The 18,160-nt window shown below is 33.8% G+C and overlaps 1 protein-coding gene across 6 annotated transcripts in view; it reads right to left on the bottom strand.

The window, feature by feature from the left end:
- FSTL5 (follistatin like 5) overlaps positions 1-18,160 on the bottom strand; it is a 781,414-nt gene that overhangs the window by 620,838 nt on the left and 142,416 nt on the right. The gene's annotated exons all lie outside the window — the stretch shown is intronic.

The raw sequence follows: 18,160 nt of genomic DNA on the forward strand, positions 1-18,160 counted from the left end.
TGATTGTGCTCATCTGGCAAATGAGGATAATCCTGAGTAGATGAAGGGAGTCTTCCAAAAGCATCTGGGTAGCAGAATCAAGACTACTAGCATTAGACCTAATAAGTCAGAAAAATGTTGTTTTCATCATTTTCTACCACTTAATAGCTTCATAATATGGCAAGTTAACCAACCTCTCCATATTGTGTTCTTTTCTTTATAGAAATAAGTATTTCTATTGTTTTCTAAACTCTAGATCCAGGTATTAAATTTCCCTATTCATATGGATATCATGCAGCACAACTTCAAACACCCCAAACTGTACTCGTGCTCTTCTCTTTAAACATTTTCCTCCTTTTGTGTGGCCAATGTAGAAATGTCCTCCAAAATTGTCTAGTCAAAAGTATAATAGCTATTCTTAACTACCTTCTTTCACTTATTATAACCAATCCATTACTAACTCCCATTGGCTCTGCTTCCAAAATTCAAATCTGGCCACTGCAATTTACTATTATAGCTGCTGCCACAACTCAAGCATAATCATCTGTGCTTACTTCTTGGACCTCATACCAACCTCCACTTCACTCAAAATGATCCAATCACATGCGTCTTCTTTTCATCTTTTGAACACATTAAGTTCATCCTGCCTCAGGGTTTTTGCTCTTGCCATTATAACTGGCCACACCTCCTTCTACATGCTTATCATTTAGAACTACTCAAATATTATCATGTCAAGTAGGTACCATCAGACCACATTCCTTAGATTACCACACATCTTTGCTTTCTTTCCCAGACTTTTTTTTTAATAAAATTATTTTTATTTTCTGTGCTGAATACATTACTACTTGAAGTAAACTTGTTTATTTGGGTATTTAGTTATTGATTTCAGCTTCATTACACTATAAAATAACCTCTATAAAAGTAGTAATGATCACTATGTAACTAACTTCAGTGCCTACAACAGTGCCTGGCACACAGTGGACATTGGTAAATATTTACTGATTTCCATACCAACCTCCCAACTGGTCCCCATGATTTTGTTCCTGCCCCTTCCAATTCACACACTAAGGGAAGTTTTTCAAACCACGCTCCACACTCCATTGAAATGTCAGTTATGTGTTTTGTATTATTATTATAAAATTTGTAAACTCCTTAAAATAGCCTGCCAGATGCTGTGTCTGGCTCTCTAAGATAATGTAATGTATCCCTGCTAGAAATCTCTGCTCTAGCTGCCTTGGCCTATTTCTCTCGCTCCATTGTGTCCCATTTTTCCTTCCTCTGTGTTTTCACCTGTGTTGTTCTCTCTGCCTAAAAAATTATTCCCAGCTCCCAGCTCTGGTTCCTGTAGGCAATTGTTTGCTCATTATTTAGGACACAACTTGAAATACAAATTTCACTTGGAAGCATTTCGTTCTCTGACTAGATTATGCCCCTAGGTTTAATGTTCCCATAGCACCATCTGCTTACATGTTTATTTTCTCTCTTTCTTGCTAAACTATACTTTCAATGAGTTATGTCCTCTCTACTCTCGTGTCTTTGGTAGCCCCCCACCTATATTATTGCATTATTTTATGCATTATTGAATAGATGGTGGTAAAGAAAACCATGTGGTTGAATAAGAATGCCAGAGAATGTGAGTTAAATGGGAAAACCAGTGAGATGGGAATGGGTTCCCAAGAAAATTCAGAGTTGGAGAGGAATGTAAAACCACTGAAAGAGATCAAGGGGAAGGGGAGAAAACAAAGGTATTATGGGAAGAGAATACTGCAAGTCCCATGCTCCTTTCTCTTTTGTTTCCTTTATTCCATCTGTTTTGGTAAATTAAGGTACATTGATACTGGTGATGTGTCAAGCAGAATTCTGACCCCTTTCTATACACCATTCCACTTCATCCTCAGTATGGACACTGTGGGATAAGCACTCTTTGCAACTTGACGAAGGCATAAACAGACTCAGTAAATTTCCAAGGGAATAACTCTAGTAAGTGGCTGATTAACACAGAAATCCACTTTCTAACTCCTTTGTTTACTGCCTCTTCTGCTACCACATATTTACAAAATTCTAATCCACCAGTTGTGCTGTTTTCATGTTTTGGTCTCAAATTGTGTGTATGCACACACATTATACTACCTCCCTTCTCCCCTCACCCTATAATTAACTAGTGACAGCTATACACACATCTTAAATGTTATCAACTTTCATTGCATAAATCAAATGATAACATAGGCTTTTATTTTTAAATATTATAAATAAGAAGTACAAAAGATAATGAGATGCTTGAGTGTCTCGATATGAAAGCAAAAATTTAATTTGCTTATGCTTTATACTTGTTTGGGTAGATTCTTACCCTTTTATTACACATTCAACTTTATTGTTAATCACATTTATATCTTTAGTAAGTGTATAAAAGGACTTTCCCTGTTTAATTCTAAACCTAGTGACCTAGATCGTTTGTGAATTCAAGAAAAAATGAGTAAAACTAGAGCTTTTAAAAATAATCACCTTCCTTTCATTTTGAAAATTGAACTGGTAAATATGTATGCCTTGTGATACTAGGGAAATGATAAATAAATGAGTGATATTGAAAATATAGGCAATACATGTGTTCCGTGTTTCTTGTAAAGAAATTTTATATGTTGTTATACAGGTAAAACAAATTTGTCATTAATGAAAACTTTCCTACATTTCTACATTCGAACGAGTACTCAATAATTAGCATTATTATCCAGTTAGTAACAAGAAAAAATTCAATTTTTCTACATCTCTGGTATTACTCATTGCTCTAAATAGCTAAATATTTAATTAAGCAACACAATTTCTTTTATTTTGCCTTATTTGCATTGTTTTCCAAGTAGTATCTCCTGCTTTGACAATTATCAGTTACAATGGACTCTATTCAACATCACAAAGAAAATATAAACCAGTTCCAAATTTACTAATTTTGTGGTAGATATTTTCAAATAATGAATATTTGCAAAAACAATGAAATAGTCATATGGTTTTGGACAAGAATTGCTCAAGTCATTAAATTGGTAGATCAGAAAATATTATTTTGTTAAGTTAAAAAATAGATGCATAAGCCATCTGCTAACATTCCATGTTAGTCCTTGAGATATTGTGACTTTCTGATAATCAAAATCTTATTAGATGGTTGGGCCCTAAGAGATTTAAGAAGGTGCTTCTATTAATCTGTGACTTATTGCCAGATCCACAATTACCAGGAATTTATCAGTGGTTGATAAAATATAAGTTGTTATAAAAAAAATTTTAAAAAGATGGTTGTTTAATTTAAAATACCGTAAAGCAAATTGCTGTCCTAGAGGAGTGCTATGTTAAGCAAGCCCAAATTTAGGCAATTCATCCTTCATATTAAATATTTTTAAAGAATGACCTAAAGTTATTTATGCTAAAGGAGATCAAAGTCCAGCATTTATTTAGGTAGATGTTGAGTTGTAATTAACATTCTATGTTGAGTTACTAACATAAAGGAGCTATAAGTAATTACAGGTTTGATAAGCATAACAGAAAAATATTTTAAAATCAAGTAAGTGTATTTTTCAACTAAAAATGTAATAGAGAAAAGTATGATAAAATATGTATAAACAGCAGCTTTTTACATACTTGGATTTTAGAGAAAATATTAGGCCTAATACATTTTATGTCATTTGGTAAATTTCGTATTGTGTTTACATATCTTTCATTATGTTAACTTTGCAGCACCCAGAACACAATATTTCATCATATCCAACTTATTAAAAAAAAGCATAGTAGAAATAGTAGTGTCAGAAGATTAGCAAATTTGATGTGACTCTCTGCCGTATAATAGGCAAATGCTGCACAACCATACAATGGGTAAATGTATTATGGCACATTCATACAATGCAGTGCTGTCTGGCAAAACATAAAGAACAAACTACAGCTCAAAGTAACATGTGCATAAATATTATGAAATGATGAGCTGAGCATGAAACAATCTATATTACATTATTCATATATATACAGTGAAAACTGGTCAAACTAAACTAGTTGTCAGAAGTCATGATAGTAGTTAACTTTTGAAGTTTCCAGTGATGGGGAGAATGGATAATATTAGTAAGTATAAGAGGAACTTTGGACAGTGTGGAAATTTCTATTTATTGATATGGATATATCAAAATATGTACTTATAATTTGTTATGTAAAATATACTATGATAAAGTATTTGTTTTTAAAGGAATAATGAAAATTGTGTATGAACGGAAAGTTGCCGTATGTATATTGCTAGACATTATGAAATTTAAACCGTTTGCCCAGATTAATGTAATGACTATGAATGAGCGAACAAGTCTTGCCAACAAGTCTTCATCTTGATCTTTAAAAAACTGAAACATAATGTATAAAATAAAGAAAATACAGGTGTTCTACATAGTTATAATAATAGTTCAATGTAAGCCAAAGAACCATAGACTTAGGCATAGTAGAAGATGTTAGGAGCTAATGCTGAGATCTACTACTATACTTATTTCCAAAAGCACCTTTTCATACTTCAGATTGCTTAGGCCCATCTAATGTTGATAAGAAATACTGCTATTTAATAAAGGATGTTTATTTGATTAAGGAGGATGCAATAGGGAAATCACCTTATTTTAATTTTTAATCTGGAGATGGTCTATAACTCATGCACCATTCTCCTGAGGCAGCTGACAAAATCTGATTTGATGTTCTTTTTCTGTAGAAACAATGACATAATCACTGAGCTCATATTATTTAGGAATAAAGAATTAGTTACTACCTAGAGTTTTTATCTGTGTTATGGGAAATAGACACCATTATCAAAAACACAATGAACTAGATAAAAAACTGCTGGGCTCTGATCTCCTTTAGCATAAATGACTTTAGGTCATTCTTTTTAAATATTTAATATGAAGGATGATTGCCTAAACTTGGCCTTGATTTACATAGTACTCCTCTAGGATAGCAATTTGCTTTATGGTATTTTAAATTAAACAGGCTTAGTTACTCAAGAAGCTATTAAAATGTAAGAATGTTTCTCTTCTTACTATTTCGCTTACATACAGATACTTAATTGTGTAGACAAATTAAGTTGAAAATTAAAAATAAATAAAACAGAAAAAGAAATTTAAAAATTAACCTTTGATTGACATAAGTTCCTAACGTCCTACAAAAAGTGTCCAATAATTACATATGTTTAAACTACCAGTTAGTAATAGTTGTGTTTCCTTTTAGCAAAGCCTTCTTAGAAATGCCATTTTTTCAACAATAATCAGAACCGACAGCCTTGTCCACCTTTTAGGATAAAGTGGCATGCAGCCTTGTTAATCTGACCCATTGAAATAAATGGAAAATGTACTAGTGCCCCAGTATAATTGTTAGCAGCAGCATTTTAGCAGGTGTTAATTTGCACTTCATTGTAATATCTCTTCTCAACTTTGATATAAATGTTAACAAGAGCTGGCACTATTAACAGCAAGCTAGGATCTGGGGCAGGGGCAAAGGAGTGGTCTTACAGAGAATCAGAACATGACCTTAATTGTTAATGAAACATGGAAGTTCCATGAAAAGGCAAAAGCACAAAATGAATACAATAATTGTTTCAGTAGGAACCTGCATAATGCAAAAGGCTACAATTATAAAATATGCCACCCCAAAAAGCACTCCTTGGATTCATATTTCAAGGTTATATGAGCTCTGATTGCCCTTTAAATTACCAGCGGACAATATAAGAGAAAATAATACATCTTAATATATAATTAATAACACTTAAATGCATTAACTCATAGACTCGAAGCTAATAGGTGGCATAAAATGAAAATAATAAAACTGCTATACAAATAAAATAAGGATTATTATTTTTCATTCCTACATTATTCTATGAATGCATAAAGATTTCAACATTTAGTATTTTGTGTTTCTTCCTACATAATGTAAATAATCTTTCAACTCAATAAACTTCTAATCAATTTTCTACAAATTACGTGTAGTAGCACCAAGCTATAAAGATGAAATATAGCATGCAATTGTTGCTGTTTGGTTGTGGCATGCAATTTGAACTAAAGTCTCTTGGTTTATTTTTTGTTTGCTTTTGTTTTGTTTGTTTTGTAAAAAAAAAAAAAAAAGAACCTATTAATCTTTACAGAATTTCCTTATCCCCTTGTACACACTATGAACATAAGTAGAGATTCTGAATGATTTCTTGATGCTTTGTTTCTACTTGTAGGTTAACTTGCTTTTTATAGAGTTCAACATACTGAACTTAGGAGTTCAGGAGACAACACTATTTCAAAATAACAAGGTTGTATCAGGCAATATATTACAAACTATTTTCTTTCCATTTTCTAGTGCATTGGTATACCTACCAAATTAGAAATTTCTTAAAGCACTCTGAGATGATAATATTTTAAAAATGCAGAGAAAATAAAAATAAAAAGCACGCTCACTTAAGAAAATTACTAAAAAGTAATTCAGAGATAGATTTGATTCTTAAAGATCACAGAGAAGTTAAATATTAATAGGACATATTGTCCTAAATAATAATTTAATAATCATGCTAAAAAGAAAAAAATGATGGAGGAACATGTAAGAAATAATTCACACACCATGTAGTTCACTCTTTTACAGCGTACAGTGACTCTCACAGGATTGCACAACCATCACCACAATCTGATTTTCGAACATTTTCATAATCCCAAAAGCAACCCTACACCCATTAGCAGTCTCTCTCTCTCTTCCACCTCATATCACCACTCCCAGGCCTAGTAACCACTGTTATATTTTCTGTATTTACAGATTTGTCTATTCTGGTCATTTCATATAAACAAAACCATAGAAAATGTGGCCTCTTGCTTTTGGCTTCTTTCACTTTGTACATTTCAAAGGTTCATCTGTGTTGTAACCTGTGTCAGTACCTCATTTTTTATTACTGAATATTATATCATTGCATTAATATGCCATATATGCTTAACTATTCACCAGTTGAAAAACATTTTCATTGTTTTCATTTTTTTCTTATTACAAATGCTGTTATGAACATTTATGTACAATTTTTTGTGTGGGTGTATGTTTTTATTTCTCTCATATATATATAAAAGTTGAATTGCTGGGCTATATGGTAATTCTGTGTTAAGGATCATTAGTTTTTGAAGAATTCTGTGTATCAAAATAAAATCCAGGAACATCAGAACAGTTTACAGATGCCCCACGAAGGCAGAACACATCTGATTTTTTTATTTGCCTCTAATTGTTAGGAGAAGTGTGCATGGCAGTGAAACTAGAGTGCAAGGATGCCTGGAAGGTTAGGGGTTTGGAGTTAGGGGAACACTCAAATATCCAGTGGCATTTTTCTGCTGAGTCATTGTTCCTTTTATCATCAAACTATTAAAATTTCCATTCCCAGGCTCATATTGAGTTATATGCCAAAAGATATTACTTGAATTCTTGGAAATCAAATTGGCCCCCACTCCCAAGATCAGATTTCCCAAAGCAAAAACCAGAGCATATGGTTTAACATATGGGCTAACAGTAACAAAAATCATATTTTTCTTAAAATTGGAAGACATACTTTTCCTGTGTTTCCTGACTCTTCTCTGTCCAGCCCTCTCAAGGAACCTGTGCTCATTATTTTACATTTTTTTTTTTTTTTTGAGACAGAATTTTGCTCTTGTCGCCCAGGATGGAATGCAGTGGTACGATTTTGGCTCACTGAAAACTCTGCCTCCCAGGTTCAAGTGACTCTCCTGCCTCAGTCTCCCAAGTAGCTGGAATTACAGGCGACTGCCACCATGCCCAGCTAATTATTTTTGTATTTTTAGTAGAGACGGGGTTTCACCATGTCGGCCAGGCTGGTCTTGAACTCCTGTCAGCAGGTGATCTGCCTGCCTCGGCCTTCCAAAGTGATGGGATTATAGGTGTTAGCCACTGTGCGCAGCCATCAGTTTACTGTGTTAACCCTTACACTTGGTTTCAGTTGTTTCATTTGTTTTCAAGTGCCACATCAAATCTCATTCATTTGAAAGTCCTCCTAAAACCTGCTATTTATTATTCTTCTCTAGAGTCTTGTTTATTCTGTCATTACATCTCTCTCTGTGTGTGTTTTTGACTTATCTAGCAATTCACAAGCTTCTAGAGGGCAGGTGATGTATTTTATAATTGTATATTCTTATTATACCTAGGCGAGTACTTTGCACTTGCCTTGATGTTCAGTAAGTGCGTACAGCTCTAAATCTCCATGTGATGCACTATGTTCCAAGGGTAATATCCAGGAATATACTGTCTAGTTTATATCTGAAAATGAAACACAACTTTTGCAAACCCTTTGTGTGTGTATCCCTACAGGGCAACAGACAGAGATGAGACATAAAGTCAAATGTCACCTTTCAGGTGAGGACAAGGAAAAAATATAGCTTATTTTGAGGAACATGCTACCACAGAAATCTTGATACTTTTTCAGCAGTAAAAATGCTGAATTTTAAAAATCATTATTCCAACGGTTCAGGTTATTAGAATTTTATTCTTTTGCATTGATATAACCTTAGATATCTGAAGAGAATATGTAAACTATTCAAGTAAACATGGATTATTACTGAACAGAAAATTACAGTGAAAATGAAATAATATAACCCAAATCTCAATTCAACCGTATTTCAAAACATTCCTAGTATTTCTTCAATTAATAAAATCTATGGAAAAATTTTAAGTAAAAGTAAATAATCCTAAGCATATGAATTTTAATTCCACCTTGCCAAATGATTCTCGGTAGAAAAATATCCCCCTTTGCCAATACTTGAAATTCTCATAGAAAGCTTTAATTTATTCTATAGCTTTTAGTTAAATTATGTAAGGAAGAAATTTAGACATATGAAATACATGTTGAGAGAAAATCAAATATCTGAGTGCTTAATAATATAATATTGAAGGAGTATTCGAAATTTCTTTTTGCAAAATTATGTTTTTCATCCCTTCCTCTATATGACATTATATTTAATTAGAATTTTTGAAACTTATAGCATTATGAAATTTACTTATTAAAATACAACTTCTTAGCCGGGCATCGTGGCTCACTCCTGTAGTTCTAGCACTTTGGGAGGCTGAGGTGGGCAGATCACATGAGGTCAGGAGTTCAAGACCAGTCTGCACAATATGGTGAAACCCCATCTCAATTGAAAATACAAAAATTAGCCAGGTGTGGTGGCATGCACCTGTAATCCCAACTACTTGAGAGGCTGAGGCAGGAGAATTGCTTGAACCCAGGAGGTGAAGGTTGTAATCAGCCGAGATCTTGTACTGCACATTCCAGCCTGGGCGACAGAGCAAGACTCCGCCTTAAAAAAAAAAAAAACCTTTTTCAGTATACCTTCACAAATGTCAATTACAATTAACTCATTTCTCAAGATCACTTCAATATTCAGTCCATTCACCCAGGTCTTTGGGAATGACAGTGTTGAAGATCAGGAAGTGGAGATTAGATGGAGGAACCTTCTTCCTCTCCTGATGTTTCCTTCTACATGGAGGAACAACATTAGTGTAACATATAACGCTCCTGGTTTCTTTCTGTTTCCTTACAGAAAGTTTTTGAGGAATGTTACGTAGCAAAATAAAATCCAGGAACACTAGAATAGTTTATAGATGACCCTGGGAAGGCAGAGCACATTCTTTCTAAAGGAAAAAGCAGGAGTTCTCTGAGAGTAGAATTTGGGCAGGAAAAATAGGAGCTAGGCTTATTTTCCATAGGTCCTTTGTTGTTGTTCTAACATTATTCTTCTCTGCCTTGATGACTTAGGTTTTACAGGTTGGGATCATGGCACATGGCTTGACTTCAGGCATTAGTAAGCAATACTAGTAACGTAGTCCTTTTGTTTGTTTTTTAAGGGTTTAGATTAAATTATGTGAATAAATTTGAGGCTGTCAACAGCCGAAATCAAACATGTATGGTGACTTTCTTTTTACTTCTGTTGGTAATGGTGACATTTGAAAAACTTATCCACAGGCATTAAAAAAAAAAAATGCCTACAAACCTCAAGCCTTAAGCAAAACTGCATTGAGCTTGATAAAGGTGCTGAACATCCTGGATTTAAGCAAACTAAGAGCCTCATGGATCTCAGAAGCCAAAATGCACTGTATAAGGGCAGCCAATGCCACATCACTCGCAGAGCCTTCACAGACGAGGAAAGGGGCAGGCCTGGAAGTCTGGGGTGTGCTGGCTCTCCACTGCAGTCTGTGGCAGCTCGACTTGCTCCACCCTGTATCTGTGGAGGCAAGTGGGAGGCTCAGGAGATACCACCAGTGAGCTGCAGAGGCTGGAGTCATCAAGTTTATCTGAATCAAGAATTCATTTGTATGGAAAAGAGCATCTTCATATATACCTACCACTTAGATTTTAAAGAACAGAACAGTTATTTGCTATTTGCAGTGTGCTTTTCAGCCTTGTCTACAAGGAATGACTTTTATACTGCAAGGCAGCTGGAGTCCAAGCATGCTTCATAATACTACTGAGGTTCTGGCTTAAAATTTATTATTGTCAAGCTTAAATCTGATGTTTCAAATTCCACTTTGCATTCAGGGCTAAAAAGGAAATGGTGAAAGAACTTAGCTTGTATTCAGAGATTTGAAAAATAATAAATTAATTTAGATGATGATGTTACAGTTAGTTGGCTATTCAAGAATTTCCTGTACCTTGAGAGAATATGTTGGATAAATTTGTGGAACTGAGACCATAAAAGAAAGCATACAAAAAACAGATATGACAGAAAGGCAGATGGGCTGATGGTAGACTGAGTCCATGCTGTGATTCTCCTGGGTGAGATTATCCACATCAAGAAAGTGAAGGTGAACATGATTTGTTTGAATGAATGTATTTGATAGGCTCATAACATATTGACTCTAAAATCTTTTTTTTAAAGTCTAGATAAAAATATAAGATGGTTAAAGGAAGCAAGGCATTTAGATCCAGAAAATAGCTATCTTTTTATATAGAAGAGAAGAGACTAACTTTATAAACAGGTTACTAAAAGTAGGAAAAAAAGATAAGTTCTTTTCCATTACTGCATTAAAAAGAGCAGCTAGAAATGCTAATCAAGGTTGAAAAATTCAAAATCTGAGGAGAGATAGTGGCTTGAAGAACCCATCGCAGATAGATTGCCCTCACTATGTTCCTAGTGCAAACTTTCAGAAGCATCAATGTCTCGATAAATTTAGAAATCTTAGAGTGATTTTACAATCAAACATGGGATAAAACTTTCCCACAGAGGTAGAACTTACAGATATGAACAAGTGCACCACAATAAGGCAGTATAATGAGCTACTCTGGCAAGGGGCTATAAATGTTAGTCCACTGAAGGAAGGGAGGCTGGGTCACAACATTAGTGTAGCAGAAACACAAAACTCAAGAAAAAAGGGAAGTGTGATGGGTTTAGTTTCGTTTATCATTCCAGATCTGCTTACTTGGTTTGATTCCTGACTGTCTGACTCAAATCACAGCTTAGCTGTTCCTTCAGTTGTGGAGCCAAATCAAAAAGTTTCCATCGTTTTCAAAATAGTTTCTGGAATATGCACTTCTTCTCTGATATTTATGGGTATGCCCCAGTAACATGTCATGCCACACCACACGCTGCCCACTAAAGCATAGATATAACTTAGCCTGAACCCAGACACAACCTTGCAGTGTAATGGGATATGGGGGGTGATGGATAATTTCAGATTAATTCTTCTCCCTTTCTTATGATGGATGAACTATTCGCTGACCAAGTAGCTTCATACAGTTTTGTTAAAAATGTCCTGTGAAAACAAATAACTAACTAGTCATAAACTGTGAGGGCCAGGTTGGTAAAGCACTGCCTCTATGGCTCTTCAACATTCTCCTCCTTTCTACTTTTTTCTTTACTCTTCAATCTCCGTGTTTGTACTTGCCATAAAATAGCACGTAAGCTTTCCCAAAGTCTCTGGTTTTAAGGAAACTTCAGTTGAGACAGGAGCTTAAAAGGAGTTTCATATGCTGGATGAGAAGACAAACTATACAAATTAAGACTTGGCAAGGATGTTTTTACTCTACTTTCTTCAATTTCAAAAAAGTGGTCATGTTTCACTAGCCATTCTCTGAGAAAGGAGGGAATGTTCATTAGATACTACTTTTCTCACAGATACAGTAAATACCCTGCCATAATTAACCTCTTGTTGGGAGTCTTCTGATTGACTTACTCTCAAAGTTCATGAATTTGGGCAACTGGCATCCACCTAGGGGCATCCTAAAGTGTCTGAAATAAAGTATATTCTCATTCTGTAGCCTTATTTGCTCAGATAGCACTGAGCTTCTGTTATGGTTTTGGCCAAAACTAAATTCTGGGTTCTAAAAGCATATTTTGGAGTGGAATAACTTTGTCTAGGTTTTGGAAATAAGCTTCTTTTCAGAACTTGCTTGATAAAAATAGACTGTGATAATCTTTGGACTCTCTAAAAAAGAGGCACACAAAATTTGGTATTGAAGTAATTCAAATTGTAAGGTTGTAAGAGAATCACATCAACCCTACGGAAAACAGCTGGCAGGGCTGCAGCTGCTGAAGGAAGCAACATTACAACCAGGCTCTGACATTCCCTAGGGCTCATTCTGAGCAGGATAAGAAATGGAGAAAATTTGATTTTCTTTAAAGGAGCATGATAATGGATTTTCTTTTTTAGTTTTAATTCCTTTGGACTTTAGTGTCTCTAGATTTTAACTTACATGGGGATTTAGTCTTCTTATTAAATTTCTCTAATGGCTTCCCCAGGCTTCAAGTAAGAATGAGTTTTCTAATTATATTTGGAGTATCTCCATGTTCCTGGCATTTTTGAGCATCTTTATAATGTTATGCTACATCAGTATAGAACTTTGGATGAATTACAGTTCACAACATGACTGGACACAATTTGGGAAGTCAAAGAGAATTAGAATAGATTGTCAAATTTGGAGGCAGTAGTCTTAGAGTTAAAGCTATTTTTTTTCTGATCTATTTCAGCATCTTTCAAAGACAGATATCTACACTAACCATCAGGATATCTGTAGTCTTGATTGAAACAGGATTTGTAAATTTACGAAGTCCTACAACTGTCCTCATAAATTCCAAGGAGGTTGATCACGCTGAAGATTAAACATAGGCCTAATAATTTAGTTAAATGGTTTAAAAGTAAAGTTTTAAAAAATATGGATAAAGGTGGTAGACATTCCCTCTGCACTTATTCTCTACAATTTTCCCTTAGAGTCAGTCTTTGCAAGTACCCCTGTGGTTACTCCGTGCAGGTTTGTCCTGCTGTAATTATGTTCATTGGACCTGTGGTGTGCAGACCACATAACAGATGGGCTGAATGCTATCATCATGTAGATTATCTGCCAGCATGTTCTCAGAATAAGCAGGGAAAAGCCAAATTCTTTACAACATCTCTACCTAAGTTGTTTTTGTTTTTTCAGATAAATTATTTGACTAATACGAGCCCTAAAATAAAAGTAAATGCATTGTTCTCTGATAAACTGATTCTTGATATTTCTATTACATCACACTAAAATTATTATAAATGTTATCTGGTACCTATGAGATGACCATATAAGGAGGCAGATGTGTTAATTTTACAACAGAAAGTACTATGTTTCAGTACTGGGTTTCTATTGCCATTTTGAAGAGTAGTTTAAAGCAGGCTAATTTTCAAACAACAATGCAGAATATTCAACTGGAAGGCATATCATTTTCTGGCTTTCATGTTGTTCGTTTATTTTCATACTTCCAGCAGACCACTAAGCATATTAAAATCAGAGAAGAATGGGATCAGCAGAACTTTAAAGTATGTTTGAGAGTGAGACAACAAAATGGACGGCACTTTCTCCTATTATATAAAGGTTTGATAACAAGTTCATCACACTCAAGATTTTCAAAATGTAATTTTATCTCATGTAAGCCATGGTTCTTCCAGAGTCCCTTATTTAAACTTCCCTAAATGCAAATTTTCCTACTCCTTTTACCTTTCTTAGATCATATTGTCCAACTCATTATACCTTCTAATACATTGCTGCCCGGGATTATACTGTGGGTTCCTGTCTTGAGCCCCTTGCTTTGCTAGAACCCCTCCGTTCCAACTTTGTCTGTTCCCCTCCTTGCAAGGCAAGCAGTTCCTGGGGCTAAGTCCAGTTCTGTCAGTTGCCCTCCTCTGGGTCTTGCTCAATGTAATCAGACCCCAGAATTCCCTAACAATAGCCCTGTGCCTGCTTCCAGGTCCTACACAGGCCCCTTCTCAGATAATGCTTGTTTTTAATTTTCCTAGGGGGTAAATGGTAGAAAGGGCATGCGGTTAGGAGCAAGAGAAGAGAAGTAGGGCAAACCAAGCTGTGTGGGCAGGTGGAGTGCTTTATTTGTACTGTTGGTTCAGGCCTCACCACTTTTAGAGTTGGGTCTGGTTAAAAATGCATTAAGCAAGATTATGTAAGTTAGCATACTTCACCCAAACAGCATAAGTTTTACAGTGTTAGAATATTGTTTTCCATTAAATTGTCAATAACCCTACTGATACCTAATACTGTAGTTAATTGGTGATAATACTTTGAATTTGTGAATAATTATTTCCTTATTTTGCAGCATATTGTGTAAGAGTAACGATTTAATAATTGTCAGATGCTTACCGGTAATATTAGTTTAGATTCTTTCTTCCTTCACCATTGTTGGCAGTAAAGCCTACTTGTCATAACTTTTTTGTCTGCCTACATAATATTTGTGTTTTGTGTCCAATAGCTTTACATTTCTTTAATTAAAAAAAAATCAGTGCCATCTGCTAACTCAGTATTTTTTCTCACGTTCCAGAAAACTTGAGAAAACACTGTGCCCTAAATAAGACCCAAGTCAGTTCCTGCTCTTCTGGGACTCCACAGTTAATAGTTCTATATTAAAGGAGTTACATATTTTTCTATCTTGCATTTCAATCTAGACAGATCTGTCTTCTTCACTCACTGTCTCCATCAATTACATGCTGAATACATTTTAATTACAAACTTTGGAAACAATATTAGAAGTCTAAATTGTCCATATATTATTTGTAGTATCACTGCAGTAACTAATCCACTGATAACTAAATATATTATCCTAATAAAATACTTAATGTCATGTTGCAGGATCTGTAGCCCTTTGATAATACTATTCATGTTATTTGGGACTATACATTTGACTTTGTCAGTCACCTCTAAAGATTTTTTCTCCCCATATCTGAAATTTGGTTGTTTGTTTGATATGGCACACATTTTTTCCTCAATTGAGAGAAATGAAATTTGGGTAATACATGTGTAATTCCTAAAGCTGCTTAAGAAATAAAAATAATTTGCACTAATCACGATATATGTCTGCTATCTATTAAAACTCTAGCTAATCATAACATATGATCTAGATACCAACTCATTTTTCAATTCATTATGAAAACGTGTACTTCCAGATTTGCAACCTCAATTCTTGAAATGTTATAGATGACAATAAATGTAAAAAGTTAACATTAGTCTATGCTACATTATTTTTCTGGATTATACCTTATAAAAATGACTGAAAGAGAATATGTTTCCTATTATTTATACATAGAACATGGTGGAATGTAATTAATTTCGATTAAAAATGTATCACATTTCTACTTAGAAATATCCTATATAATTCATGGTGGATTATATTAAATACTTTCATATGATTGTATAATGGCATTTTGTACCTAAACACATCTTACTCCTTCACTCAGCACCTACTCACAAATATATTCTCAATATCTTTTATGAAGCAGACACTTGTCAGAGCGTTTATAAAGATACGAAAGTGGATTTCTTGGTTTTAGCCATAAAATAAACTGGTTCTCTCTCTCTCTCTCTCTTTCTCTCTCTCTCTTTCTGTCTGTGTGTGTGTGTGTGTGTGTGTGTGTATGTATGTGTTATGATATGCTTTTCAAAAGATGGAAAGTGAATTAATTTTATATATTTACATATGGAAGTATATATAAATATATATGCATTTATTTTTATAATATTTTATTTTTACAAAACTTTAGAGACATTGTTGTGAATTTAATATTAATATATACATATAAATTTATATATATAAGATAGATATTCACAAACTGCAATTTGATTTAGACTTAACGAGCATCTATTGAGTACCTACAAGATTCCAAGTAATATGCTAAATAATGTCTCATATATTATTACATTCATTATCTTATTTGAGGTTCACAAAAAAATTTCCAAAAATATCTTCAAATTATAAATGAGAAAGTTTATAGCAAATGAAAAAATACATGATTATCCATTTGAATAAATGGCACTGCACTTTCATTCCTTGATTAACCAGGGTCATGGGACACAGGCCCCATGGATAAATTTATGCTATGGACAAAATTTAAATACTTAAGTTGTTGAACAAAAGGGATTCAAGGTAAGTCTGTTTGGTGAAAGTTAAATTCAGTATTAAAAAAATAGATAATTAGGTTTAATGCTACAAATGATATCCATGCTGAAAGGTATTCATCTCCTTGCTACATATACCTGTCTGCTACCATCTATGGGAACTCACAGTTATTACTGATTCCCTAATAGTTATTTAACGAGTCCCTCTGTCTTAGTTCACATATTAAGGCACTCAGTAAATTACAATAGTATTTAAGTTAGCAATTATTAAGTATTAACTATGAAATTAAAACTGCTTCAAATACTTCTGTAGATAATCATAGTTAACCCTCACCATAGCCTCAATAGATGGGGACTATTGTTTGACTCTCAATTAGAGAAGAGAAAATGGAGTCTTACACTAATTAGGTATCTTGCCTGTAGTCACATGGCTAGCCAATGTCAAGGCCAAGCTTTAAGGTAGGCCATTTGACTGTTCATCACATGGCAGAATTATCTGACTCTATTTTACCAGGCAGATGAAAATTAAGTTACTTCTTATTTAACTAAAAGAAAAAAAACAGAAAAAAGTTACTTATTATTTAATTAAAAGAAAAAACAGAAAACAACAAAAACAAGCAAAGATAAAAGTATTTCAAATATTTATGATTTTTCAGCAAATATCATGTGCCTTGGGTTGAGTGAACCAAATAATTATTGCATCATTAGTCACCTCATGAAAGGTCCTTTCATGTTTTAATTTTACTTTTTAAATTTTTTAAATTGCTATAAAAGTGAGTAAAATTAATATTTTGTTTAAATCAAATAGCTTGTATTTTAGAAATTTTATTTTTATTGCTTTATTTTATTGCTTGTATTTTAGAAAATTTTTTGCTTGTATTGCTGGTATTTTATTTTTTTGCTTGTTTTTTTATTGCTTGTATTGCTTGTATTTTAGAAAATTTTTATTGCTTGTATTTTAGAAAAAGTTTGTCTGTCTCCCATTTTATACTGTTCAAGCTGTTTATATTTTTATTTGCTGTGATGAATACATTTTTCAATTGAATCCTGGCATCTAAATTATTAACCCATTTATTCAAATGTTGAGAAGACAGAACTTCCCATCTTGCAATGGATACAGTATAGTCTATATTGGCTATTACTAGGCAACTGCAAATAAGCATTTTTTTACATATAGGTCTATCCCAAAATAGAAAGATTTAACTGTATTGCATTGAATAGGATTCATAGGGATAATTTCAAGAATGACAATCTCAAGTAAAAGCACTATAATTAGTTACATTTAGCTTCAAGCATTTATTAACAGCACAATCTTGGCCAAGTATTTCATCTCCAAGACTCATTTGCCTTATATGTAAAATTATCCCTCCTTCCCAAAGATATTTTTCAAGATTTAATAAGCTGAAGAAATAAACAATAGGCTTATGAAATATGGTAAGAGATTTATAAATATTAGCACTCCTTTAAATCCTTTATAACACACACAACAAAAACATAAATACACACACAAATAAATCATAACCAATGGAATACTACCCAGCCTTAGTATGAAAGAATGAAATCATGTCTTCTACAGCAACATGGATGGAATGGGAGGCCATTATCTCAAGGGAAACAACTTAGAAACAGAAAGTCAAATGCAGCATGTTCTCACTTAAAGTGGGAGCTAAATAATGGACATAGAGTGTGAAATAATAGACATTGGAGATTTTGAAAGGTAGGAGTTTGCTGGGTAGGAGATAAGTTATGGCTGGGCACGATGGCTCACACCTGTAATCCCAGCACTTTGGGAGGCCAAGG

The sequence above is a fragment of the Nomascus leucogenys genome, chromosome 7b (genome assembly GCF_006542625.1).
Source record: "Nomascus leucogenys isolate Asia chromosome 7b, Asia_NLE_v1, whole genome shotgun sequence".
Classification (NCBI taxonomy): Eukaryota; Metazoa; Chordata; class Mammalia; order Primates; family Hylobatidae; genus Nomascus; species Nomascus leucogenys.